Genomic DNA, 27,241 nt, shown 5'->3' with positions numbered 1-27,241 from the left:
TTCACAGATGTGTATCTGTTTACTTAAAAACCCATTATTTCACTCTGAAAATACATCATTTTCATTTTTTTCTAATAATTGTACCTTTTTCTAAAAGAAAAAAAACAACTTTCATTAACTGGTACAAAAATGACAGCAGCTCCAAAGAGCTATAATCCCCCAACTTTCATATCTTTTGTCTGATTATTTTAGAAAACTAAAATAAAATTTGATTCTTATTTTTAAAATGTTTTTCTTCCAGACCAACAGTAGAAAACAGGTATACCAAATGTTTAGACCCCATACTCCCTCTGGTGGTCCTTCACTCTCATTAACCAGATGTTTTCCAAAAGACTAGAAATACTAAAATAAGTATAAAATGAACTTGTCCTATTTAAGGATTATAGCCTTATACGCTTAAATTTCAGCTAAGTACAGTTCAATTCTGATCGTAACAATGAGGTACAAATTATTCTGAGTACTTGAATTTTAGTGTTTCAAATACTACTGAAACATCCTTAGTAACTTGTTAGCTATGTACATAAGGTCCTATTATAACTCATTTTAGCTTCATTTGGCAGAACTGTCTTTTATACAATAAACATCTTACTTGCAAAAAAAAATTCACACGTAAGTGGCTACTGTTTTTAAATCAATAGTTATGTGATTTACATACCAACATCCACTAGTCTCTGATGAGTGTAGATTAATTTTCCTTACACTTTTGTGGGTATAATGTCAGAAGTTAACAATGCACTGTAAAAAAATTCAGAATGTAAAATAATAAAAAAAAATCTAATTACTAATCAACTAGGTTAGAAAGTTCAAATAGTTTAAGAATTATAAAATGCACGTATTTAACTGTTCAGCATCAAATAATTACAGAATTTAGTGTGCCAAAATACGTACAATATAGATTCTTTATTAGGAATTATGAATAATTATATTGAAGGCCTACAGAAGATATTATTAATGACAGACACAACATTCATTTTACTGTTAAATAAAGCAGTATTGTCTAACAGTATCATGTGATTTATCCTCAATTTAGCTGGTTTAATATGTCCCTATTTTTTTTAACATTTTTTATTGATTTATAATCATTTTACAATGTTGTGTCAATATGTCCCTATTTTTTGTGGCTTTATTCATCCAAAAATATTTACCCACGTCCAGACTCAAAAGGAGACACACCTGAGGGTAAGTGACTTAAAAACACTCCCAGGGGAGGGTATAGCTCAAGTGGTAGAGTGCATGCTTAGCATGCACAAGGTCCCGAGTTCAATCCCCAGTACCTTCTCTAAAAATAAACCTAGTTACTTCCCCCCCCAAACAAAACACTCCGTTTATTGTGTAGATGCAAGAATTCAACTTATGCTTAATTTTGAAACTGTAATGTGGTTGATAATTTTATGATGTGGTCTACCACAAGTTTAAAGTGAACAAAAATCAGTAATTAAAATATGTAAAAACTGAACTTAAAATAGACTTAATTAAAAGTTCCTAAAATATACTTTTGTGTAAAATAAGACTATGAAATATAACTAATTTATGATATGTGGTATATTTAAGCATAACCATAGGATAAAGATTATAATACTTCTAATCGCACACAGTAGTTAAATATATTCCTATACATTTTAAAGAACAATTATATAAGTCATCCATAACAATGAGAGCCTCAGTCTCATAAGACTCCTTAGAATTACTTACATAAAATAAAACTCACACTACACCAGCCACTATTCAATCTACCTTCACTAAGCATCAAAAAACCAATTCAACTTTTAGTAGCAGTAACTTCTACAGCTATTGAAAGAGAATGTTCTTCCTTCTCTAGATTGACTCATTCTAAGCTAAGACTCCTTCAGGAAACTAAATAACCTAAAATATGTATCCTTTTCCAATCCAAGAATAAACAGAAAATTGAAGATTTCATTAGTTGCCTAATCCAATATTTAAAAATTCTCATGTTGAACTAGTTAAAATCATGTTTCAGAAAAGAAATTCACCCCAAATTTCCATAACTAAAAAAAAAACTTTAATGATTCAGAAACGTATTTGCTTTGTTAAATATTGGAAAGACAAAGACCTCATAGCATATAAGCCTGTTGTTTTAGAGAAATGAAGCATTTTATAGAGACTCTGATTTTTTTTTTAAATCCCAGATAGTCACAACTAGCCTACTGGTTTCAGTTCACCTTTAAATGGTGGTACTAATTAGCTAGGTAAGTAAAATTACCATTCAAAGAAACACTAATAAAGTAGCATAATTAAATCAAAATTATAACTTTGAAGAAGTTAAAACTTACATCTCTTAAGTATAAATCAGCACAGACATCAAAAAAGATACACTACAAGTAAAAAAAAATTGAGTAATCTAAATCAACTGCTTCTCACAAATGTTAATCTTCATAATATATTTTGAAATAATTATTATATATTATTTTAAAACATTTTTTTTCTATAGATGCTCTAATTGGTCAGGGCCATAACTGTAGACTGCTAAGCAGAGGCCAGCTGGGAGACAGAGAAACAAAAAAATGTTAAGTTAAAGTATAACAAAAATTTCCCACAAGAATAATAAGTTTTTCGAGTCTATCCCTGCATTTTGATTCAGACGCCAAGAGGAAAAGCTAGTATATTTCTCTAAAGTAAAAATTCTCCCGTGGGATTGGGGGTGGGGGAGATTCCCATAGATTATTAAAAATACTGAATCAGAATACGCCATAAGTTTTCCCTTGTCTACAATCTAACAAAATGAGAAGACAATGAAAATACACACTCCTGTGTACCCTCAGAGAGGCAAAGAAAGCTCCCATTCAATGCTAAGCTTTATTCTGCTCCTGAAAAGTAAATCCAAAACCACGAGCTCAAACTTCATGCAGAATTTGCTGAATGGCGGCCAAACGTTGTACACGCTGTCCTGAACCACACTGAAGGATATCTAGAGTTCTGCATTCTCCATTTACAACGTGTACCTTACAGTGCTTTCGCCAGCACTGCAGAAACTGAATTTTAAATTGGGACTAAGTGTTCCTCCCGGCTCGTCAATGGAAAGAGGGCAACCTACACGCTGACAACCCCCACCCCACAGCCGATTTAAAAAAAAAAATTAACTACTGGTTTTGACTCCAGTACTGTGGCGGGCACACCTTTTTAGACATCATTAAAGGAGAAGGCGTTATAACGTCCCGGAGTAAATTGAATACCGAGCCCTGAGACAACTCTTCACTGGCTTTCACCTGGATTTAGAATCACCTGTTAGAACTGCGCTGCACGAGCACTCTCTAAGAGGCACTCTCTAAGAGGCACTCTCTAAGAGGGCCTCTAAGAGCGGCCGAAAGCGGGATGCTGTTCCCACTCACTGGTCCGAGAGGCAGGTGAAGGCGGTGAACGTGCACCCACAATCACCTCCCGGGGAGCGCAAATTGAAAACGAGCACAGCGGCAACGGGACAGTCCGTTATCCTCCCCTTTCTAGGGCCCCGCCAGGTGTGCGAAGCTCCATCGCGCCCGCGGCGTCCCGGCGCACGGCTCACCTCCGCTCCACTTCTCCGGCCGCCCTGGCCCCGGAAGGCGAAGTTTCCCTCCCGCCCGCGGCAGCTGCTGCTCACGCGCGCCCGGCTCTCCGCGGGTCCCGCCGCCTGCTCCGGGAGGTCATGGGGGCCGGGCGTCGGGCGAGTCGGGGGCAGCCGACGGGAGCCGGGGCTAGGACCTGTCACCCAGGCGGGAAACAAAAGCCGGGTGAGGAGTAGCGGCCGCGACCCGCCTCGCCTCCGCGACCGGGAGCGTGGTGGGGGCCGGGAGCGGCTCCTGTGGCAGCCCAGCTCTGCGCCTCCCGGAGGGAGCCCCGGCCCCGCGGCTCGGCGGGACGCAGAGGGGCCCCGCAGTGGGGCTGGGGGCCTCCGGCGCGCCCGCCTCGAGGCTTCTCCGGCCCCGCTCGCCCCGACGCGCCGTCCCCAGGCTGGGGAGCCGCGTGAGGGGGCGGGGAGGCGGCGCAGCGGCGGCCAGACCGCTAAGGAGGGAATTCTGCTCACGGGGCTCCGCAGCCGCCCGCCCTATCCTTGCGGCCATGGCGCGGGTACCTGTCGCCACGGTTGCTCTTCGGTTCTGTCTCTCTTCGCCTCACTACAGCGCCGCTTGCTCCTCAGCCCGCCCAGCAGGCCGCCCGCGCACCGGACTCCGCCGCCGGAGACTGGCAGCGCCCGCGAACCGGCCCGAATCCCCGGGGCAGCGCCCGGCGCCGTCCCGCCCCCGCCGGCCGCAGGACCCGCCTTCCATAGGGCCCCGGGGCTGTCAGTCCGCCCCCAAAAGGCGCGCGGGCTGTGGCTCGGCCTGTCCGGATTGGCGGCCGCGCGCGGTCCATGCAAATGAGGCCCCTCCCCCACCCGTTTGCACCTCCGCCTTAGTGTAACCTCCGCCTCTCCACGCCAGTCCACGTGTCTGGCCCTTGCCCTTTGTGGGGGCTGGAGGGAAGGGATGGAGGAAACTGACCTACACTCCCTCACACCATCCCTTACCTCCGGAGGAACTAATGCCTCAACAAGCTAGTTGACCTTACATAGAAACTGCCCCTCTGAAAGCTCTTCCCTTCTTTCTGCCCACCTGACCTGCCTGGAGGATGGAGAGGGGTAGACCAGCTTGTTTGTGTCAGGTAGGCAGGCTTGGTTAGCCCCAAGAAGCAACCCTAGAAACTCAAAGTTGTCAAGTTGGAACTGGGGAAAATCCCATCTGGGGATTTAGCATGTAGCATTTACCTCTAGACACTCAGTGTCTGTGAAGACTACACTTTCCCTTGGCTTTCCACCTTTCAAACATGAGATCCCAGGTGATTGAGACAGCAAAAGGCTTTAAAAGATGTTTGTGTTCTGTGCCCTCTGAGCAAACTCACCTTCAAAAGGGGCTCAGGCTTCTCCAATGAAATGGCCACCCAGAGATTAAGATGAAGGGGCTGAACTAGCTACACCTGGGCCTCAGGGAGGAAACAGAAACCTAGCTTATGGGACTTAATAGTTACCTATGGAAACCTAATGTCTCGTAGCCAAATTAGAAGCCACCTCTCCTAGCTCCACATCTGCTCTCTATACTGTATCATGTTGGTCATTTAGGTATTCATGAAGAGCTTCTTCCACAAATCACCATCCCTGCCTTCAAGAGATGGGGTGTCTGCAGAAATGACCACTAGAGCTGACACTGAAACCTCTTTAATTGCAAGGGCCCTATCTCCATGCCTAGAAGCTTCCCTTTTTACCAGATCCCAGGGAGAGTTACTGAAACAATTTATTCGTGCATTAATTCAGCAAGAGAATGGTACTTAAAACTACTCTGCATACTAACATAAATTGATTAAGTACCTACTATGCTTTTTAACAGGAAATATTAAGCACTATGCCATGTGCAGGGTATACAGACGTGAGAAGACATTGTCCCAGCCCTTGAGAGCTTCAGCCTAGGAGACACTGACATCCACATTACATGCCAGTGCTCCTCACGTTACAGAGACTGTGAGAGACATCTGCATAGGGAGTGGCTGTGCATCGGCCAATGGAGGGCTCCAAGGAGAAACAGCTCTTCCTGGGAGAGTCAGGGAAGGCCTCATTGACAAGGTGACGTTAGAGCTGAGTCTTAAAAGATAAAGTATTAAAAGATGGTGTTTGCCAGATGGAAGGAAGTGGAAGAGGAAGGAAAGGAACTCCCACAGTGGGGGTTGGTGGTGGTGGGAATAATGTGAGCAAAAAGAATGCGGACCTGGAAAAGCCTAGTAATTGAGGGAACAGCAAGGAGCAGTGTGGGCAGATCTGCAGGGCTGTGTGGCCATGTCACATGCTCTGGGTCCAGGCCCTTCCAGGAGGAAGACAGACCCAGGAGGCTGCCAGGCTGTGTTGTAACACACCGCAGCAAACAACAACAGGCCCTGTAGATACAGCTGCAGGCTCTTTTTTTCTAGGCCAGAGTCTGTGGGGAACAGTCAGTTCCACAGTTCCGATGGCAGCCTGGCTGGCCCCACCCACTCTCTCAGAAAACCACTCCGGTCAGTGCACTTGCCTTTCTCAGCATTTGGAAACACGTGTGCTTGCAATTTCCCTAAACATTGCTGCCTTTCAGAATTCAAAGATAATGTGAGCTATGGCTGCAGACACCTGGGTGTGGGATGAGCAGCCCTTTTCTAAAGCAGAGAGCAATTCTTTGCAAGGCCTGTCACCAAGGCTGGCTTCATGGCCATGTGACCTGTGTTTGGTTTAGTGCTCTGTTGTCAGTCTTGAAAGTCTTAATTTTTTTCACAAGGGGTCCCACATTTTCATTTTGTGATGGGATCTGCAAATTATTTTCCAGTCCTACCCGTCACTGTGAGTGATCCTGCTCCAACCATATCTCATTTTTAATACACTTGGCATTCACCTGGTTTATTCACATGCATTGTATCACTTGATTCTCACAATGACAATGTAGGGTATGCCAGTGTTACCAGCCCTACCTATTAGTTGAGAAAACTGAAGGTTGGCAACCTTCTCCAGGTGGCACAGCTAGGAAGTGACAGTTTGTACTTGAACTCAGCCCACCCAAGCCCTATTCCACCTGCTGCAGAGCTACCTCCATGTTGGTTGTAAAATCTTTTCAAAGGCAGATTTGTACATGAAGGATATACTGTTTTAAGGGCCAACACCTGATTCAATGGATATCTGTCATTTCATGGCTGCCTCTTTTAAGCAGTTTTTCATCAGTTTTGAAAATTTTTCAGCCATTATACATTCAAATACTGTTTCTGTATCTTTTCCTTTTTCCTTCTGGGCCCCCAGTTGAAACATATATGAGACTTTCTCACTATATTCTTATCGTCTGTATTTTCTATCTTTTGAACTTCTATGCATTGTTCTAGAAGTTTCTTCTGACTCTTTTTCAGTTCACTAATTCTCTCCAGCTTTTAAAAAAATTCTCCTCTGAAACCGATCCACTGAGCTATTAAATTTGGTTATTCTATTTTTTTTTTAAGTTCTAGAATTTCTATTTGGTTCTTTTTCAGATCTGCTATATCACTTCTTATATCTCTTAGTGCCCTGCTATAAGTTTCAAGCTTGGCTTTGCTCTTTTTAAACACAGTAAGTATAGTTGTTTTATGGTCTGTGTCCCTGGAGAGGACACAATCTGGAGTCCCTGCTGGTCCACTTCCATTATCAGTTTTTACTACTGGTTCTTGCTCATGTTGTTTTATCTCCTCGTGTGCCTGGTTATGTTTTGGACATTGTATTTGAAAAATCATTTGAGGCAATGATGAAAATATCTTCCACTGAAAGGATTCCATTTGTTTCCATAGGCATCCTGGGACACTAGGAAGCTAGGATCACCTTAAGCCAGTTTCAGGGTTTCTGATTTTCTGAGCCTCTCTGAAGACTTGAAGCTAGACCAGGGTCTGTGGGAGGGTTTCTTTATTTTTGGATCCCCCTTACTAATGCTACAGTACTTTGAGGTCCCTGTTGAAGATGGGGAGGTTTTTTTCAGTTATATATTGTCTCATAGCAAACTGTCCCCAAATTTAGCAGCTTAAAACAGGTGTCAGCAGACTTTTTCTTAAAGGGACAGATGGTAAATATTTTAGGCCTGCAGGCCATATAGTCTCTGTCACAATGACTCAACTCTGTCATTGTAGTACAAAACAGTCATAGACAATGTGAAAATGAATGGCCTAGCTATATTACAATGAAACTTTATTTATAAAAACAGCCATCCTCAACCTGATAAAAGGCCACTACAAAAACCCCACAACTAATCCCATACCTAATGGTGAGAGACTGGATATTGCCCTCAGAAAATAAGACAAGGAACAAGATAAGGATGTCCACTCTTGCCACTTCTATTTAATATTCTACTGGAGGTTCTAGCCAAGGCAATTAATTAGTCAAGAAATAAAAGTTAAAAGGCATTATGGTGAAGCCACTGTGGGAAACAATATGGAGGTTCCTCAAAAAACTAAAAATAGAACTACCATATGATCCAACAATTCCACTCCCAAATATATATCTGAAGAAAATGAAGACACTAATTCAAAAAGATGCATGCACCCCAATGTTCATAGCAGCATTATTTACAATAGGCAAGATGTAGAAGCAATGTAAGTATCCATCAACAAATGAATGAAGATGTGGTATATATACAATGGAACATTACTCAGCAATAAAAAAGAATGAAATTCTGCCATTTGCAACAACGTGGATGGACCTAGAGAGTATTATGCATAGTGAAATAAGTCAGTCAGAGAAAGAGAAATACTCTACATTATCACTTATATGTGTAATCTAAAACATGAAACAAGTGAATGTATATAACAGAACAGAAATAGACTCACAGATATAGAGAACAAACTAGTGGTTACCAGTGAGGAGAGGAAAGGGGAGAAGGGCACAATATGGGTATGGGACTAAGAGATACATACTACTATGTATAAAATAGGTAAGCAACAAGGATGTATAGTACAGCAGAGAGAAATAAAGCCATTATTTTGTAATAACTTTAGATGGACTATAACCTATAAAAATATTTAATCACTATATTGTACACCCCAAACTAAAATTAACATAATATTGTAAATCAACTATACTTCAATCACACACACACACACACAGGCATCAGATTAGAAAGGAAAAAGTAAAACTATATCTACTCACAGAAAACATGATCTTGTGTATGGACTGTCCTAAAGAATCCACTAAAAAGCTGTTAAAACTAATTAATGAATTCAGCAAGTTTGCAAGATACAAGATCAATAACAAATATCAATTGTATTTTATATATTTGCAATGAACAATCCAAAAATAAAATTAAGAAAATTTTTCCATTTATAATAGCATCAAAAAGAATAAAATACTTGGGGATAAATTTAACAAAAGAAGTGCCAAACCTACACTCTGAAAACTGCGAAATTTTGCTGAAAGAAGTTAAAGACCTAAATAATTGGAAAAACATCCTATGTATCAAAAGACTTTAAACATTGTTAAGATGGTGATACTCCCCAAATTGATCTATACATTCAATGTAATCCCATCAAAGTCCCAGCTGACTTTATAGAAATTGACAAGCAGGTTCTAAAATTCATATGGAATTTGCAAGGGACCCAGAATAACCAAAACAATATTTAAAAAGAAAAACAAAGTAGGAAGACTCACATTTTCTGATTCCAAAACTTACTACAAAACAACAATAATCAACATTTTGTACTAGTACAAAGATAGACACATCCTTGACAATGAAATATCTTAGATCAATGAAATAGAGTTGAAAGTCCAGAAGTAAACCCATACACCTGTAGTCAACTGATTTTCCACAAAGGTATGAAGTATTGGTAAGTATGGGGAGACACTGAAACCCCTGTGCATTGTTGGTGGGAATTTAAAATCATATGGCCTCTGCAGAAAATAGTTTGGCACTTCCTAAAATGTTAAAAAAAAATTACCATAACACCCAGCAATTCCACCTGTAGTATATACCCAAAGGAACTGAAAGTAAGAACTCAAACAGATATTAGTACACCAATATATATATATCAGCATTATTCATAATAGACAAAAGGTGAAAATAACCCAAATGTCTATCAACTGATGAATAGATACACTAGGATGTGGTATATCCATAAGATGGAACATTATTTGGCTATAAAAAGGAATGAAGTACTGACAGATGCTATAGTATGGATCAACCTCGAAAGCATTACACTAAATAAAAAAAGCCAGTGACAAAAGACTGCATATTATATGATTCCATTAATGTGAAATGTCCAGATCAGGGAAGATAAGACAGGAAGTAGATTAGAGATTGCTTAGAACTGGGAGTGTAGGGGAAGGAAGGACAGGAAGATAATAGGTAAAGGGTATGGGTTTATTTCTGAGGTGATGAAAATGTTCTAAAGTTGGCTGTGGTGGTGGTTGCACACATCTGTGAATATATTAAAACCACTCAGTTGCATGATTGGGCTTCCAAACATGGTGGCTGGCTTTCGCCAATGAGCAAATGTAGAGATTGCCAGGCCTTCTTAAGGTTTAGGCCTGGAAATGACAGTGTCATTTCCACCATGTTCTGCTGGTTAAAGCAGGTCACAGGCCAGCCCAGAGTAAAAGGGAAGGGAACCAATCATAGCGTGACTATTGAGATACACAGTTCATTGGGGCCCACCAAAGTAACAATCTACCCCAATCTGCCCTCTATCCCTAATAATCTACTTCCTCCCCCGTGCAAAATACACTTACTACCCCTTAAAACCCCCCAAATCTCACCCAACTACAGTACCAGGATTGAGCTGGAAGTCCATAATTTCATCATTTAAATCAAGTCCAGGTATGAGTAAGGTTTCTCAAGTGATGCTTCTCTGAATCTGATGACTTTTGAACTAGAGACTAGTTATCTTCCCCCTATGGGAAATGGTGAAGCAGAGAAAGGGAAATCTCAGTAGATACTCCAGTTCAAAAAGGAGGAAATGGCCAGCACACAGCAGCCACAGGCCCATGCAATTCTGAAATCTAGTTGGGCAAATGTCACCAATTCCTTGGTTAGATCCCAGTTCTTAGGGAAGTAGGACTTCTTTTGTGGCAACTGGCTTCCCCCAGAGCCAAAATATGGAAACTGCCTTCTTAAGGCTAGAACCAGGCCCGGTGCAACATCACTTCCACTACATTCTATTGGGTAAAGTGGATCACAGGGCCTGTCCAGGGTGAAGAGTAGTACACAGGGCATGAATACCTATAGTTGTGGTTCATTGAGGGTCATCAAAGTAATACTCTACCACAGGGTGATTCATCAGCCTCCAACCCTGGCGGGCCCTGAGCTCCAATTGTGAACCCCTAGTCCTAAGAAACTTTCAAAAGCACAACTCAGCCTCTCCAATGACTCAGACTGGCAAATGCCTTTGGGTCAAAGAGGCTCCAAGTGTTGGACTCACTTCTCTGGTAGAGTTGCCAGATTTAGCAAACAAAAATGCAGGACATTAAGTTAAGTTTGACTTTCAAATAAACAACAAATTATTTCTTAGTATTACTATGCCCTAAATATTGCATGGGCGTACTTATGCTAAAAAATAATTTGTTATTCATCTGAAATTCAAATTGAACTGGGAGTCCTGTATTTTATCTGGCAACTCTAATCTCTCTGGATGCTTATTTTTTCATATGTTCGTCTAGTAACTCCTCACTACCTTGTTAGATTTTTTGATGCTTTTAAGATTCAAAAATATTTGTCTAACATATATAGTTGTCTTTGATGAGAGGATTGGTCCAAGTTCTAAGTGGCCTTTCTATATTTGGAAAAATCCTTTATGAATTTTGCCTCTCAACCTGGAAGTCAGAATTCAAATTCCCAGCCTCCCTTGCAGCTAGATCATAGATATGTGACCAAATTCTACCAATTTCACACCCAAGGGAGACTTCAATTTGAAAGTGCAGGACAGGAGGTTTGGTGGGTGGCTCCCAGTTTTCATTGGGCAAGTGGCTACAAAAAATTCCATTTTTTTAAAATGAGGCAAATCTATGTATACTATAGCAGAGATTGTAGTCATCCCCCAATACCATTCTCCTCTTTTCTGACTTTTGAACTGGGTATATGGCTATCTGGAACAAAGAATTTGTTTCCCAGCCTCCTTTGCAGCTAGATGTGTCCCTGTGTTCTGACCAATAGGAACTAAACAGAAATGTCACAGAAAGTGTCCTTAATAGGAAGAAAGAGGTCCCTCTCTTTTCTTTTCCTCTTTCTGTTGGCCAGATGCAGATGTAATGTCTGGAGCTCAGACAGCCATATTGGACCATGATGTAAAAGCCCCATATTGAGGATGGCATAGCAAAAGACAGAAGGAATCTGGGTCCTTGATAGTTGTGCAAGTATTGCCTGACTACTTATCTCCGGACTTCATTAATGAGAGAGAAATCAATGTCTTTTGCAAGGCACTGATATTTTTAATTTTCTGTCACTTGCAGCTGAGCTTACATTGTTAAATGAAAAAAGTAAGGTACAAAGCAATGTGTAGAGTATAGTACCACTGTACCATAAATTTGGAAAGATTTTCAGATAGGTTTACCTATATTTGTATATAAGTAGCCTTTCCCAATATGGTCTACTGTTTGAATTTTTTTCTATGTGCAAATATTACTTAATTAATATTAACTTTGAAAAATCAAAAAAATTTTTTCTTTTTATTTCCAGCTTTACTGAGGCATGATAAACAGGACACACTGAAAGTACACAATCTGATAAATCTTGACATATGTATACACCCATGAAACCAACACCACAGTTAGGATAATGAACACACCCATTACCCCAGAAGTTTCCTCAAGCACATTTATGTGCTCCTAATCTCTAGCCAATCACTGATCTGCTTTCTTTTTAAAAAATTAAAACAATTAATAATTTTAAATGATTTATATTTTTAAACCATAGTAGTTTGGTGAAAGTATGGTTGATTTTCCTCCTTTTTCTACTTTTCCATATTTTTAGGTTTCTAACCATATTTACATGCAAAGTCAAATTGCCCCAGGCAATAAAAAATGTATGCTTTAAATATTTTTGCTTCGTAGATATGCTTATCCTTTAATCCCCAGGACCTCCAAGATCAATATATTGAACATCCACTTTGGACTACAGATCCACTCAACAATAGATATTGAATACCTACTATCTCTCAGGCACTGTTCTAGGTAAACAAGACAGACAAAATGCCTTTGTTAATGGAGCTGAGGTTCCTACAGGGTAGAGAGTCAACAAGTAGACAAACAAATAAAATACTTTCAGATGGGACTTGCTGCTATAAAGAAAAGTAAAACAGGTTAAGGAGATAAAAAGTATTGAGGTCATCAATAGAGAAGGTGGGGAGGAAAGACCTCTGAGGAGGTGACACAGTGCTGAGAACTGAATCATGAGAAGGAACCAGTTATGGAAATTTTGAGAGGACAAGAATTCCAGGAAAGAAGCCCAGAACATGCGGGAAACAGAGAGAGGGTCAGAGCGGCTGAGGAGAAGTGTGGGGGTGGGGGAGTGCTTCCAGAAGAGGTTGGAGAGGTGGGCATGTCTGTGCTGCAGTGAGAGACCACTACACACCTAAGCAGAACTGCTAAAATTAAAAAGACCAACAATACCAAGAGCCAGTAGAGATGTGAAACAACTGGAACTTTCATTCTTTCCTGGTGGGACCATACAGCCACTTTGGAATACAGTTTGGCAGTTTCTCTTGAAGTTAAACGTACACTTGCTATACAGCTCAGCAATCCTGCTTCCAAGAGAAACCAAAATGTGTGTTGACAAAAAGAGTTGTACAGGAGTGTTCATAGCAACTTTTCATAATAGCCTGAAATTACAAACCACCAAAATCTCTATCAACAAGAGAAGGGATAAACAAATAGTGATATAGCCACATGATGGAATACAATACAGCAATAAAAAGGAAAACACTACTAATACACGCAAAAATGTGGACAAATCTCAAAATGATGATGTTGAGCAAAAGAAGCCAGATGCAGAAGAGTACATTCTGTGTGATTCCATGTATCTGAAATTCTAGGAAATACCAATCTAATCCAAAATGACAGAAAACAGATTAGGGGCTGCTCAGGCCAGGTGGGGATTGATTGCAAAAAAGAACAAGGAAATTTTCGAGGGAAGGAAATGATCTATATCATCATAGAGGCTACACAAGCAAACACATTTGTCAAAACTCATCAAACTGCACACTTAAATGGGTGCCTTGTATGGTTATGTAAATTATGCCTCAGCAAAGTTGATCGAAAACACACGCCACGTGTGTGCTTATTTACTAGTCTGGTACATTGTCTGTTTCTCCCTGTATCTTTCAGGAATTAGCTTGCAAATCATTTCTAACCAGCTCACTTGTTTTTCTCCCTCTACTCTTAACCCCAAAAATGAATTAAATCTGTCACCCAGAATTTCTCTTTTAAGGCTGACTCCATCACTTCAGTGCTCCACACAAAAATGTTTATCCTCATTTTATAGAGAACAGAGATCCCACATGGTTAAGTCAGAGGGAGTGCTTTCCCTGGACGCTTCCTTGGTGGATTTGGGGGAGCCCCTTAAAGCCCCCTAAGTGTCTCTTTCCTCTACTGAATGATACCTGAAATTCATGAGTCCAAGTGTTATCCTTTTCATGTTGGGCTTCAGGCGCCTGCAACGGGAGATGGCACCAATCTTGCTGACTCGGTGAATGAAGAGGAACCCTTGCAGCTGAGTGTTCTGTTCAACGATGAGGCCCGCGAGGACTGGGGACACAGAGAGGAGTGACAATGCAGTTGGAACACTCACAGTCTCTGAAGACTCAGCCAGGAACTTGTTCTGAAACACAGACTCTCAGGTCCCAGGGGATTCTTATTTGGGTAGGGTATTGTTAACAAACTCCCAGGTGGTCCCCTGCAGACCATCTTCAAGACGCAATTGTTGGGATAGAAGGAAGACTGAAATCATTTAGAATAAGAAACAGCTGAAATTGTTCTGAATTTGATGATATACCCCAAGCAGGATAAACACAAGGGAACTCTCACCGAGGCCCATTGTCATCAAACTGTTAAAAAAAAATACGGCAATAAAGAGAAACTCTGGTTTAGAGAATTTACAAGAAAACTTTTGCAGGGTGGAGGTGGACGGATAAAGCCTCAGAAGTGAGTAAGATGAGGGGGGTGGGGCGTGGGAGATGAACCTGATAGTTTAAAGAGAATCATCGTCAAGATCTTCACCATTTGCTAAGGAGCAGCCTGTCGACCTGGCCCTGGGGAAGGGCCCTGGCTCTGTTTTGTAAGCTAAGTCCCTCTTCACCTGCCCCTCCACTGTGAGAAGCCAGATTCGTATCCCATCCCAGGCTGGTTCTCAGGATCTGTGGGCTGTCATTGCATAGCTGGATGCTGTTATCCTGCCGGGCAAAGACCCAGCAGGTAGTTCCCAAGCCCAGCTACATGTAGTGATGTAAGCTAGTCATCCCCCCAGGGAGATGCTGAGGCACCAGTGCCTACTCTCCAGGGACTTAGCTCTGTTGTCTGGAACCTGACTGATCCTCAAACTGAAATTGGCCACGTGCCCTGTGCACTCCCAGTAAGTGTTGACTCGGGTTTCCTCCCAGCTTTCCTTTCCCATCCAGGCCCTATGGGCACAAAGCAAAGTTAATCTAATCCCAAGAACCCAGTGTATCAGCATAGTAGGCATAAGTGGGCAGGGGCAAAAAGAGGGGGGACTGACTCGGGGCATTTATGGGTTAGGTCAACAGGAACCACAGCTGGGGCTGGAAAGAGGTGGCAGAGAAGGCTCAATCCCGTGGCCTAGAAGAGGGCTAACCTACTGAGATTGTGCATCATTGTGAAGACCTCTGATTACAGTGACCATATTAGCTCATGTCTATTGGGCACTTGTTGGAATCGGATGCTTGCAATGTTCTAGATGCTTTAAGTGCTTTAACTAATTTCATCTTCAACAACCTAAGGAAACTATGGCATAGGGAGGTTAAAAGACCTTCCAAGCCAACAAGTGGCAGAGTCATGGCTTACCCTCTAAGCCACACCACCTTTCAGAAATGAACATAGGGGGACTGAAGCTGTTAGCTGGTTCAATGGCGAGCCAAGTATGTTAGGTTGGAGGATCAGCAATCTTTCCTGCCCTGGGGATGTTCATCTGTGTTTTCTCTCAGGCTTAAGTGCTTTATTTGCATGTAGGCTAGCAGAAAAGTTTTAAATCAGCCAACTGTCCAAAACTGTGCAGCCACCCAAGATGGAGGTGAAAGTGATTGCTCACCAGCCACTCTGCTATGTGGCTGTTACCTACCTGGTCTCCCATCACAATCTGTTTCCCTTTGCTGTTCTCCTGCCCTGCCCTTCCTACCACCAAGTCCAATCTTTCAAGGCTCAGCCCAAATCTCACCTCTCCCAGAAAGCCCTCACTGATATCCCTGGTTGGGATGACTCTGTCCCAGGCCTGTGCTCTGAGATGGGATGTTCTTTCAGCATGAGCCAACATTCACCTTGCATTCGGTCACTTCTCAGTGGATCCATCTCCCTGGTGGCAGCAGGTCGTGATGAGCAGGTCATTAGAGTGTCCTGAGGACATCTCTCTTCATTGACTTGAAAAAACTGAGGCTTGGAAATTCTGTAAATTTTATATAAAAAAGCAGGAATATAAGATGAAAACATGATGGATGGGATTTTGCTCTCACAACATATTTTCTTTAAAATTTTCTACATTCCAAAAAAATAAAATAGCTTTAGCATGGCAGCTATCTTATAAATGAGGATGATTCCTACTTCTTCATTCCATTCAATTTTAATGAGTCACTCATTCATTTATTCATCAGACATTGACCCTGATTGCTCAAAAGCTGTAGAAGTTGGCAAATACAACAATGAGTGAGGCAGTGCCGGGCAGCAGTAACTGCACAGACTCTTCAGCTGAACTGGCTGTGTGTAAATCCTACTCCACCACTTACTAGGCATGTCACCTTTAGTAAATAAGTTACTTAAATGCTCCATGTATCAATTTCCCAACTATAAAATGGACATGATAATGGTAAAATCTACCAAGGTTGTTATGAGAATTAAACAGGCTAATATATAGAAAACCTAAAGCAGTCAGAATAGTGCCTGGTATGTGCATGTGAAAATGCTGGCTTTTAAATCATTATTGTCAGCACCATTAGAAAATGTGTTCTAATAGAGACCAATAAAGACCCCCTCAGTTTAGGAAGATGAGTAGGTCCTTGCCAGGTCAAGGAGGGGATGGGCATTACAGGCAACAGGAACAGCATGTACGAAGGCTCAGAGGTACACACCAGCTCAGCCAGTTGGGGGAACCAGGAGGCTAAGACATAATGTGCAGCTAGGGGCAGGCTGAGATGTGCAGGGTCCCTGCAGGTGGTGCAGGTGGGGCACTTGGGCCTTCATTCTGATGGTAACAGGGAGCCAGGGAAGGGTTCTAAACTACCCTCAGTAAATCAAAACAGGAAATACAGCAGGAGGAGCAGGCAGATGGTGATGTTTTTGATGCTCTGGGGAGGGGTGGGCAGAGGTGATGGCTTCAGTGTGGAGCACATTGTGTTTAAGTTCCACTCTCAGGAATCTCTACCTGTGTGATGTTCCTAGGCTCTCAATGTCATGCACACACACACACACACACACACTCACTCACTCACTCACTCACTCTTAGAAGACAGTTACTGTGTCTTACTCATTTCTGTATCCACCCCCTCATCCTCCCCACCCACCCCAATACCACACCAGGCACATACTCTGTGCTCTGTGACTGTAGCTAAATTGGGTTTAATGGAATCCAAGCTTGCTCCCTGCCCAGCCCTCTAGATTGAGTAACTGTCACAGATACAACTATCCCACCTCACCTCTGGATCACTGCTGTGCTGCCCAGGAAGAGTCCAGGAGAAGCCCCCCTTCCACTTGAGGGAGTCAGGCCGCCTGGGACCCTGCTGTCAGCCCCAGAGCTGCCACATCAACCTTGGGACTGAGCCCTCTTCAAAGCTTTCCCACTCCCCAGGAGGAGAGCATGGGCCCGAGGCCCACAAATGGGTGGAATGGAGAGCACGACAGTGAAAGCAGAGATCAGCCTCACACTTACGGGCCCCACAAAATGATGGCTCTTTGGAGACATTGTTCTCAGGAGAGAAGGATTCCTCCCTCACCCCTTGACCCACTCCTGTCAACCACCCATACAAGATACAGCCCTGGAGTGAGCCCTGAGCTCTTGGCACTTTCTCTGCTTCCCATTGGGCCATCAGTAAGGGAAATTAAGACAAAAGAGCCCAGTTTGACATAAATCCAGAGGCAGCCAGACCCTGACAACGGACCACTCTCCTCATTCCAAGTCTGAGCTGGGCTTGCTCACCTGAGAGCTGAGGGTGGAGAGGAGAGTGTGTATATATCTGTTCCCTTGTGTGCAAATATGCACACCTGTGTGCCCATGCACACACACGTGTGTGTGTGTGCCCCCAAGGTGCATGTGGGCCTGACTGCTGCCTGTGATGCATTCATGTTTGCACTTGTGTCCGTGTGCCTGTCTATGCCTGTGTGTGTGCCCATGTGTATATGGGCAAAGAATGTGTATGTGTGTGCAATGCCTGCCTCGGGGAGGGGCGAGGGAGCAGAGGGAGCAGTGGGGGACACATTTACAAAGTTGCTAGTCTGTTTGTGGGCAGGTAGTTAGGCATGGGTTTGGGTGTGGTTCTGGGAGCAGGAGCTGTGTGTTTGCTATGAGGGAAGATTTCTGCCCAGGTGTTTGTGAATAAGGATGGGACAGGTGAGGCGGGGCAGCCACCCTTCTGGCTGAGGCCCTGCCTGTCCTTCTCATCCTTCCTGGGCTCACCTCCCAGGGCAGCCATCTTTGCCAAAAATGCCCCGGTTGGATGCCCTGGGTTGGGCTGGCCTGCCCAGCAGGAAGGCACTGTCTCTCAGAGGCCCTGAGGAAGGATGAGCTCATTCTCTGCAAGTTGAAAGGGGCACAGGAAAGTGTGGGGTGGGAGCAAGAATTCACTGCAGCTCCTCCAGTGTGGCTGACAAAAGACACCTTCCCCATGGGAGGCCCTGCTCTAGAACAGGAGGGGCACAGTGAGAGAGGTCTATCCTGGAGGTGGAGACCTAGGTGGCCCCATTCAACAGATCCCCCAAAGACTGTGGGGTTCACATGGAGTTGCACTGGAATTAGATAGCAAATGATTGGGAGGATGTCAGAGGAAGGAAGCGGGAGGCACAGGGAGCTTCCAGTAAGAGAAAAGCCAGAGCAAAGGTGCTGAAACAGGAAAATGTCTGATGCGCGAAAGGAACCTTAAAGCTCCTCTGGTGGCTGCATCCTTGACGTACATGGGAGAAAACCAAGGCCCAGAGAGAGGAAGTGCTTTTGAGACCTAGAGGCAGAAATGACAGCTCCTGACTTTCAGGTCAGTGCTCTTTCTGCTGCTCCAGAGAGCCTGGGGTGGAGAAAGCCAGGGCATCTGGCTGTTGGTTGTGCTTCCTTTGCTTTCTTATCCCCAGTGAGGGAGGCTGAGTCAAGGGTCCCAGTTCTCCAGCTCCCTCTGCCAGCAGCTAGCTGTGTAATACTGGAACAAGTCACTCTCCCGCTCTGAGCCCCTTATCCCATTTGAAGGAGGAATAAAGCCTTGCCTCACCTGGGAATGCTACCTTTGATTCCCTAGTGAGCCACAATTTGTCTTAGTCATCCTCCTATCCCCACAATAGCAGAAGCCACAGCACAAGGTAGGCGCTCAAATAAGAGTTTTTAAATGAAGGAAAGAGTGATGAGCTCCCTGATTCTCCCTCTACCACCCTCCTCTGAGAGCCTCAGCATCTCCCCTCCCCAGGCAGGACATAGGGTGAAGGAGGCCCAGAATCAGAAGGACCTTGAAAGCGAAGGTAGGAAAGATAAACAATCTAATTGCACAGAAGCCTTGACTTCTGCCTGTTTCTGGGAGGATGCCCTTGAAAGCACTCTTCCTTGCAGCCTTGGCCTTGCTGGAAACTGCTGGGCTGAGGGGGCTGAAGGAAGGGCCTGGATCTCTAGCAGAACGTGGGGGCAGCTGGACCCAGGAGGAGCCCTGGCAGGCCTCTCCCCACTCACTGCCTCGGCTCCAAGCCCTCCTGTCCCAGTCCTAAGGGGTTGGGCTGGCCCTAGAACCTCCTGTTTCCCATGCCAATGATTCCTTAGTTTTTTTCAAATTCCAATTACTCTCCTTTTTTGAGGCCCTCTTTCCACGTTAAAATTTTTATTGCCCATTTCCTTTTCTATGGTAGCAGCTGTATTTCTTTTAATCTTGTAAAACACACACGTGTATACATACATGAAATTAATCTGTGGTGATAAGAGTCAGATCTTGGTTGCCGCTGGGGTGGGGACTGATTGGGAGGGGGCACGAGGGAACTTAGGGATGCTGAAAATGTTCAGAGTTTTTATCTAGGTGATGGTTACACTCGTGTATATATATGTGTGTGTCAAAATTCATTGAGCTGTGCACTTGAGATTTGTGCATTTTACCATAGTAGATTATATGTCAATAAAGTGCTGCTAGCATTTAAAAGACACACGTACAGAGAAATACGTAGAACAGACACTCTCAGTTTAGGGAGTTATAAAGCAAGCTCCCACATAAACACTACCCAAAATGCCTGGTGCCCCTACATCGTACGTAGTCCACGGTGCTGGCTGTAACCAAGCGTCTCCCCTTGGACCCCAATACCCACAGATGGGGCCTCACCACTCCAGGCACCTCCTGCTCCCCAGATTTATGGGGACACAGAGATCAGGGATGGGGACTGCCCGTAGGTTTTGGAACCTAGAATTTCCCATCAGTGTAGCCCCAAGCTTGACTGCAACTCTTGTTCTGGTGAGTTGAAGGAACAGAAAACACACCCGTTTCCCTTTTCTGGGAGGGGGGTTTCCGTACTGGCCTCCCCCAGGCCGAGCCTTGGCCGGTGGGGGGGGGGGATGTCCCCAGTGAAAGTCCAGGAGCAATGTGCCTTCCCTGCATCCCTGCTAAAAATAATCCCGGGCAGCTCTGCTGCCACCGAGCCGCCGCCGCAGGAAGGACGGAATCGTGTTTTGCTTTAAACGTAGAAACAGCTCAGCAGTTGGGGGCGAAGGAAGGGTGGGAGAGAGAGGCTAGTGATCTGAGAGCCCTGGCAGGACTCTCCCCACCCCCATCCTCAGCTGCTGCTGGTCCTCTCAGAGGTGCCTAGGAGGGGTGTGTGTGTGTGTGTGTGTGTGTGTGTGTGTGTGTGTGGTGACAGAGCAGGAAGCCCAGGGAAGTTTGGGGATGGTTGGAGAGGGGTCTCTGTCCTGCTAACTGGAGCATGCAGGCTTGGAGGGCCGGGAGTCACGTACTCCACGGGGTCCCCACCTCCTCTGAGAAGGGCTCTGTCTCAGCAGTCCACCCCAGGCTCCCGCCGCGGCCCCCGCCCTCCTGCAGCGTGGCCGCCTTCCCCTCGGGGGCTCCTGGCACACACAGGGCTGAGGACCGTCACTTCACAGTCCCAAGCTCTGTCTGGCTTCCGCTCTGCCCAAAGAGATCGGGAGGTCCTCAAGGGCGGGTGCGGTCCAGCGGCGAGGAATTTCCCTGGAAACGGGAAGTACAAGATGTGTCAGTATGGGATCCCAGCGTGAGGAGTGAGCCGCTGAGTAAAGGGGAAGAGGCCCTCCTAGCCACCGGCCCCTGCTGTCTCCTCCCACAGCTCCTCTGCCCGTCTCAGGCATCCGAGGCCTCACAGGGTGACAGGACCATCCTGCAACTGACCTCAGTTTTCTGAACTGCCATGAATTGAATGTGTCCCACGTTCTAGGCACTGTACTGACCTTACATAGATTATCTCATTTAATCCTCTCAGCAAGCCTGACATTGGAATGAATACTCTCCCTGTTTACAGTTGATGAAACAGGCATACAGTGATGAAGTGCTCATCCTACCAACTTACTGGTAGTAAGTGACAGAGACAGGGCTTGAAGTCATGATTTGGGACACAGAGAATGCCCAGGATGACTGTCCAGAGAACGATGAGAGAATTTTGGAAATTGGACATCTGTAAATAATTTAGGACGCATGGTTGGTGTACTTGATACTTCAGTAGAAAAAAGAGCAGTGGCTTCAGAGCCAAAGTTTGTACTACCAGTTACGATACTGGCCAAGGAACTTGATCATTCCAAGTCTCAGTTTCCATCTCTACAAAATGGATACAACAACCCTTGCCTAGAATTGCTGGGGAGTAATGAATGAACCCAGCATTTTTCTTAAACCTGAAAAACGTCAAGCTCCATCCTGCCTCAGAATTCTGCATGTGCTATTTTCTATGCCCAGAACCCTAAGGCCCCAGATGTTCACATACTGGTTTGTTCTTGTCATCTAGGTCTCAGCTGAAACATAAGTTGTCCTTAGAGCAGCCTTCCCTGACTACTCAGCCCACCCCTTTACTTGCAATTGCTTCGCTCTGTTTTATTATTCTTTGCTCTTAGCACGATCTGAAATTATCTTTTTATTCGTTTTGTTTGTTTGTTTGTTCATGGCCTCTCCTCCCTCCCAAACATCCCTCCTAAGGATGTTAAGTTTCTTGAGAGCAGGGACCTCTGTGGGGTTCAATGACCCATTCCCCGTGCTCACATCAGGACCTGGCAAACATCAGAGCTCACCAAACATTTATGAGTGAATGAATGATTATGCTTTGGAAACAGCATTATATTTAAGTGCCTCACTCTTCCTCAGGCCTTGCTGACCCAAAGGGTGGTAAATGTGGGTTAGTGGGGACTTGAGAGAGTGTTTTGGGCCTGGCCTGTGCCCAGCCCTGGAGCTCCTAGGATATAGGGAGCAATAAGGCTGCTTGGATTTCCAGCTGCTCTAGGATAAAGGTCAACTCTTTTGCTGGAACATGAGGTTTTGTAGTATCTGACTGCCTGCCTCTGGCCACATCTCCCTAACTTCCTCAACCTGCACTTCATGTCCAGGCCAGACCAAACAACTCAAAGCACCCGCCAGAGAACCCAGGGCCGCTTCACGCCTGTGTGCCTCCAGCCTGGCACGCCCTGCACACTTGCTCTGCCTGGCCAGCTCCTCACAGACTTGAAGACTGGCCTCCTCAGAGGAGTCCTCCCGGATCCCTCCCTGAGCCCTCTGGCTACACCCAGTCCCTAACTTTCCAGGGCATTATAATGATCTACTTTTGTGCAGCTTTTCAAGTAGCCCAGAGATCTCTTGAGGACAACGACTGGTTTTTATGCCCCCAGGTTGAAGCACATGCCTGATGCACATGGTAGGTGCTTAATAGATGCCCCAGCACAGCTTTTGGACTTTGGATCCCCAGGCATTAATGCATTTCCTGGGACACACAGCGGGCACTCATTAAATGCACACTGAGTGCATAAACTGGAGCAGTCTGATGCTGGTAGAAGTTGGAATCAAGGACTGGGGGTGGGGTTAGGAATGGAAGATGCTTCCTCAAAAACAAGATGGTGTCAGAGGGAAGAAGGCAGAGGGGACCTCAGGAGACTTCCCAGGAGAATGGACATACAAAAAGCAAAGATAAAAATCAAACACAGATGGATGGAGGCATATAATAACCAGGGCTCTCAGTGAGCAAGGACAGAAAAAGAGAGAAGGAAGGGTAAAAGAGGAAGAAAGAACTGGGCTCAGAGGGGACAAAATGTCCCCATGAGAGCCGCAGAGGACAGGAAGCCAGAAACCAGGCCAGGCCGACTAACTACAGGATGTCTGGTGCCCTTGCTTCAGCCTCTGGGGGTAGATAAGGGTGGCATGGGCAGTGTGGTGCTGCGGTCCCTTCCTGGGGTAACAGGGCTGGGTGAAAGGCCACGTGTCACCAGGTTTGGGCCATCTTGGGACACTCTTTCTCTCCTAGCTCAAGAGAGGCCCTGTGTTATGAAACAAAGCATCCCATATCACAGCCACAAATCTAGTTTCTTGCCATTGGCTGAGTAACTTAGCTGCTCTTGCATCAGTTTTCCCATCAGGAAAGTGGGTACTGTTCTTACTTTAAAGGACTATGAAGATCATACTGAGTTAGGACATAGAGGTGAAATGTACCCCTCCCGATACAGCCAGGGAGTGACATAATGGTAGTGATTTCTCCCCAAGCCCTGCTGTAAATGGGTCCTAAGACAGGCCATGCCACCATGTCACTGGGTGCTACAGATAGACCTTAGTTGAGAGACTTGGAACCCAGGTTCAGTCCCTGGTTTTTAGTTCCCAGGGCCAGAGCGTTACAGTGAAGCCAGTTTATTCCCAGATGAGGGGGTGAGCAGCGGCAGGCACGCCAGTTGGCTGACAGACAACTGAGGCTGCCCACAGCCAGCAGGCCTGATCATACAACTCCACCATTGAGTGACTTCTGGGGCCTCTGCATTTCAGCCTGTCAAATGGGCTGAAAATGGCTTTCTGGCTGTCATAGTATTCCTCATGGTGTGCATGGGCTCTAAGTAGGCAGAGGTCCTAGAATCCCTTGAAGGAAGGAGGGACTGAGACTCTGAGGCTTGAGAAATGGAGGGTTGATGATTTCAGTACATGATCTAAGCCATCTAGCAGAACATTGAGAAGTGCTGGCTTTGATGTCAGACAGACCTAAATGTGAATCACAGCCCTATCACTTCTCTGAGCCTCAGTTTTCCAAACTGTTGCAGAGGCCTAACATGAGCACCCACCTCCTGGAGTTGCTGTGAAGAGTAAATAAGCTTGTGGATATAAAGCCCTGAGCCCAACACTTGGCCCCTAGGAGGCAATCGATCTTAGTTATTATTGTGAATAATAATACCATGTGCTCCTGAAGGAGGAAGGCCAGATCATAAACGTATTGATATCTGAATACTGAAGCCACTTTGAAGTGATTAAGCTGGTCACAGCTCAGAAAATCATTATGTCGCTGGTGTCAAATTCCATTTTGCACCTTCTATTAGAAATGTGTGACTCCTGGGGTTGGGGAGGATCAGATCCCCCTCCCCTAGCCCCCACCTCTGCCACATTCTCTGTGACTGAAGGGGGAGGTCTGCCAAGCTTTTGGGAGTGGGGGAACAACTTAAATAGAGCCTTCAGCTCACTTCTTTAGCTGGGCTCAAGAATGCTGCTAAAGTGCTCAGGAAAACAAGGGTGGTAAGAAGTAGAAATCAATCTCAAAGTCCCAGAGAACCTTCAGACCCAACTTGGAGTGTCTATGGCCTCAGAGGGTGTTTTAGGGCTGGCTGATTGGCGAGAGAAGGGCACTGGGAGCTTCAACCTTCCAGAGTCCAACTTCTCTCCTCCAGGGCTCTCTCTGCACTCCACCCTCACCTCTCACAAGAGTTTAGACCCCAAGAACTGACCCATGGTGGGGGGGGGGCCCAGATGGGAGGGAGGCAGAAGAGAGCAGGGGTGACTGACAGCAGGATGCCACAGCTGAAGAAGGAAGTATAAATATAAAGCCGCCAGTGTAGGACTGGACAGAGGCCATATGAAACACACGGTACATTCCGGCCCCAGCGTAACAAACTGTACCAGCCTTTTTCAGAGCTGGGAGCACTGAGGGGAGGGAAGAGAGCAGAGGTTCCTTCGAGGTTGGCCCTGCCTCCTCCTCCCCCACTTCTCCCACAGCAGGGAAAGTCCCGATGTTCCTTTTGCAACCACAGGAAACCTACTATCCCTGCTCACACTCTGTACCCAGTGTTCCTTTCAGCAGCTCCAGACGGGGAGGGAGGGATGAGTGGGGGAGGGGCAGGGATGGAGAGAGCCACAGCAGCCCAGGTAACATCTGGGGAGATGGAAAGCATCACTGGGGATGTTGAATCACTAAGACAGGGGTACAGATGACAGGGAGGTGCAGGGAAGGAAATGCCTTGCCCAAGGTCACACAGCCAGTTGTTCACCAGGGTGGATGGGACCAGAGTGCATCCAGAGCCCGGCAGTGCTGGGCAACTCTCTTGGGTGTAGTATGTAGGAGTGGCAGGCCAGGGAACAAGCAGTGCCTGGGGAGTGAGGGTGGGGAGCCCAGATCTAAGGCTGCATCTACACTCTAGTTGGCTCTGGGCAGGTCTGGCTTGGGCACGGTCCCCTCCCCACCCCCAAACTTCCCCCTACTCCCTTAAATATTAGAGATAATCCATGTGAAGTGCCTAGAACGGAGGCTGGTTTGTGATGATGTCAACTAGAATGAGTCACCCCCACGCCTTCTCTCTCATCCTCCACACACACAGCTCAAGGCCTAGAACCTCCTGGGATCTTTCTCCCACACTACCACCTTCTTGCTTCTGAGTCCCTATAGCTCGAACACTTGGTACTCACCACCTGCTGGCTTGGGTTATTATTTAACCTCCCATGCCATGTGTTTGTCTCTTCAACTGGTCTGCAAACTGCCCAAGGGCAGGAAATCATTTCAATACACCCAACATTTATTGAACATCAACTCCAGTGCCAACCTTGGCCTGTGGGGGATGAACTCAAGCCATGGGGGGAGGCCTCAAAGCAGCAGACTTTGTTTCTGCCTCAAGAACTTTCTAATCTGGTTAGAAGAACAGAATTAGTAAACAGATCACTAGAATATGAGACAGGCCACACGCTATGCCGTGAGAAAGGTACAGACTAAGTGTGCTGAGCTTTCAGAGGAGGAATCAGATTTGGCTGGTGCTGTTCCAAGCAGGCTTTATGAGCTGGAGCTTGAGAGATGTGTAGACATGGAGGACAGGCACTCCTGGCATGGGAGATGACAGAGTGAACTGTGGAGGTTGGAAGGAGGGAGAAGAAAGGACCTTAGGAATTGTGTCATAAACTTTTGAATGACATCTTTAGCAGGACCTAACAGAGTCTTCCATATGGTTGGTGCTCAGTCCTTTATTCCCTCCTTGGTTTAGGGAGAGTGGAACCTTCAGGACTAGCACTCAGTGATGTCTTTCTGTAGAAGGATGGATAAGGAAAAAAGGTGGCTCTGAATAAAACCGGGTTTTGATTGGACAAAGGGAGGGATCAGGCTCCGGTTTGGGGTCTTCCTCCACCCTGCCTCCCACTCCCACCCGCTAGTGTCCAGGCTCTTTCTATTCCTGGAGTCCTGCCAGGGGGTTCCCAAGCTATCCAACAGAGCTGTGCTTGGTTGGCCAGGCCCCTGGGAATCCCTGGAGTCTCCAGGCTTGTGTGAAGAAAGTGTTTCTTAGGGAAGGGGTCCGAGGAAAGGGGAAGCGCCTCCGGGAGATGGCTTGAATTGGCCCCTTCTAGCGGGCTTCCGTTGTCACGTGACAGCATCCCATGTCTCCCAGGTCTGGGGCTGGCGCGCTCCCAGCTGTCTTCCTCCAGACTCCTGGACTGAGCGCTACTGGGGCTCAGGCGGCAACCTCGGCGGCTCCTTCCCTGCGTGGAGCTACCAACACCTGCCTCCCACAACTGTGCTGCTCCGGCGTCCCCCACACGCCTGGGGTTCCAAACCAGGGCTTAGGTGGGGGATGGATAGGTCTGGGTGCGCTAAGGCCCGTGACGGTTAGGGCTGCCAGGGCCACCCGGCTGGGGCGCCCATCCCAGGGGCTCCACACCAGCCCCTGGCCCTCTCTCTTGCCGTGCCCAGGCCTGGCGCGGCCCCAGCGCGCCCTCGCAGGGCTGCGGCGGCGGGGAGGCTGCGCGCCGAGCGCAAGCCGCGAGCACAAACAGGGCGAGGAGGCTGGTGTGAGCGCCTGGGCCCGGTGCCAGCGCGCCGGGGCTGGAACACAATGTCCCGAGCGGGCGGGCGGGCGAACGGGGAGCGAGAACAGCCTGACTCAGCAGCTGGGTAAGTGGGTGTGCTCGCTCACCAGATCAA

The 27,241-nt window shown here is 45.9% G+C and overlaps 1 protein-coding gene across 5 annotated transcripts in view; it reads right to left on the bottom strand.

The window, feature by feature from the left end:
• Window positions 1–16,091, bottom strand: part of FKBP5 (FKBP prolyl isomerase 5) — a 105,883-nt gene extending 89,792 nt beyond the window's left edge. Inside the window, exons 1-3 of one of the 5 annotated variants that reach the window (XM_072945155.1) lie at window positions 15,967–16,091; window positions 14,080–14,224; window positions 10,257–10,378 (exon numbers count right to left, since the gene is read on the bottom strand). The gene's annotated coding sequence lies outside the window, so the exon portion shown is untranslated. Of the gene's footprint in view, window positions 1–3,520; window positions 3,697–4,066; window positions 4,220–10,256; window positions 10,379–14,079; window positions 14,225–15,966 lie in introns of those variants that run through there. The other 4 variants (XM_072945154.1, XM_072945157.1, XM_072945152.1 and 1 more) reach the window with 4 other exon arrangements.
• Window positions 16,092–27,241: the final 11,150 nt, after the last annotated feature.

Source organism: Vicugna pacos, chromosome 20, assembly GCF_048564905.1.
Source record: "Vicugna pacos chromosome 20, VicPac4, whole genome shotgun sequence".
Lineage (NCBI taxonomy): Eukaryota > Metazoa > Chordata > Mammalia > Artiodactyla > Camelidae > Vicugna > Vicugna pacos.
Note: the sequence above shows the minus strand (reverse complement) of the source record. Positions and strands in the feature narration are given on the sequence as shown.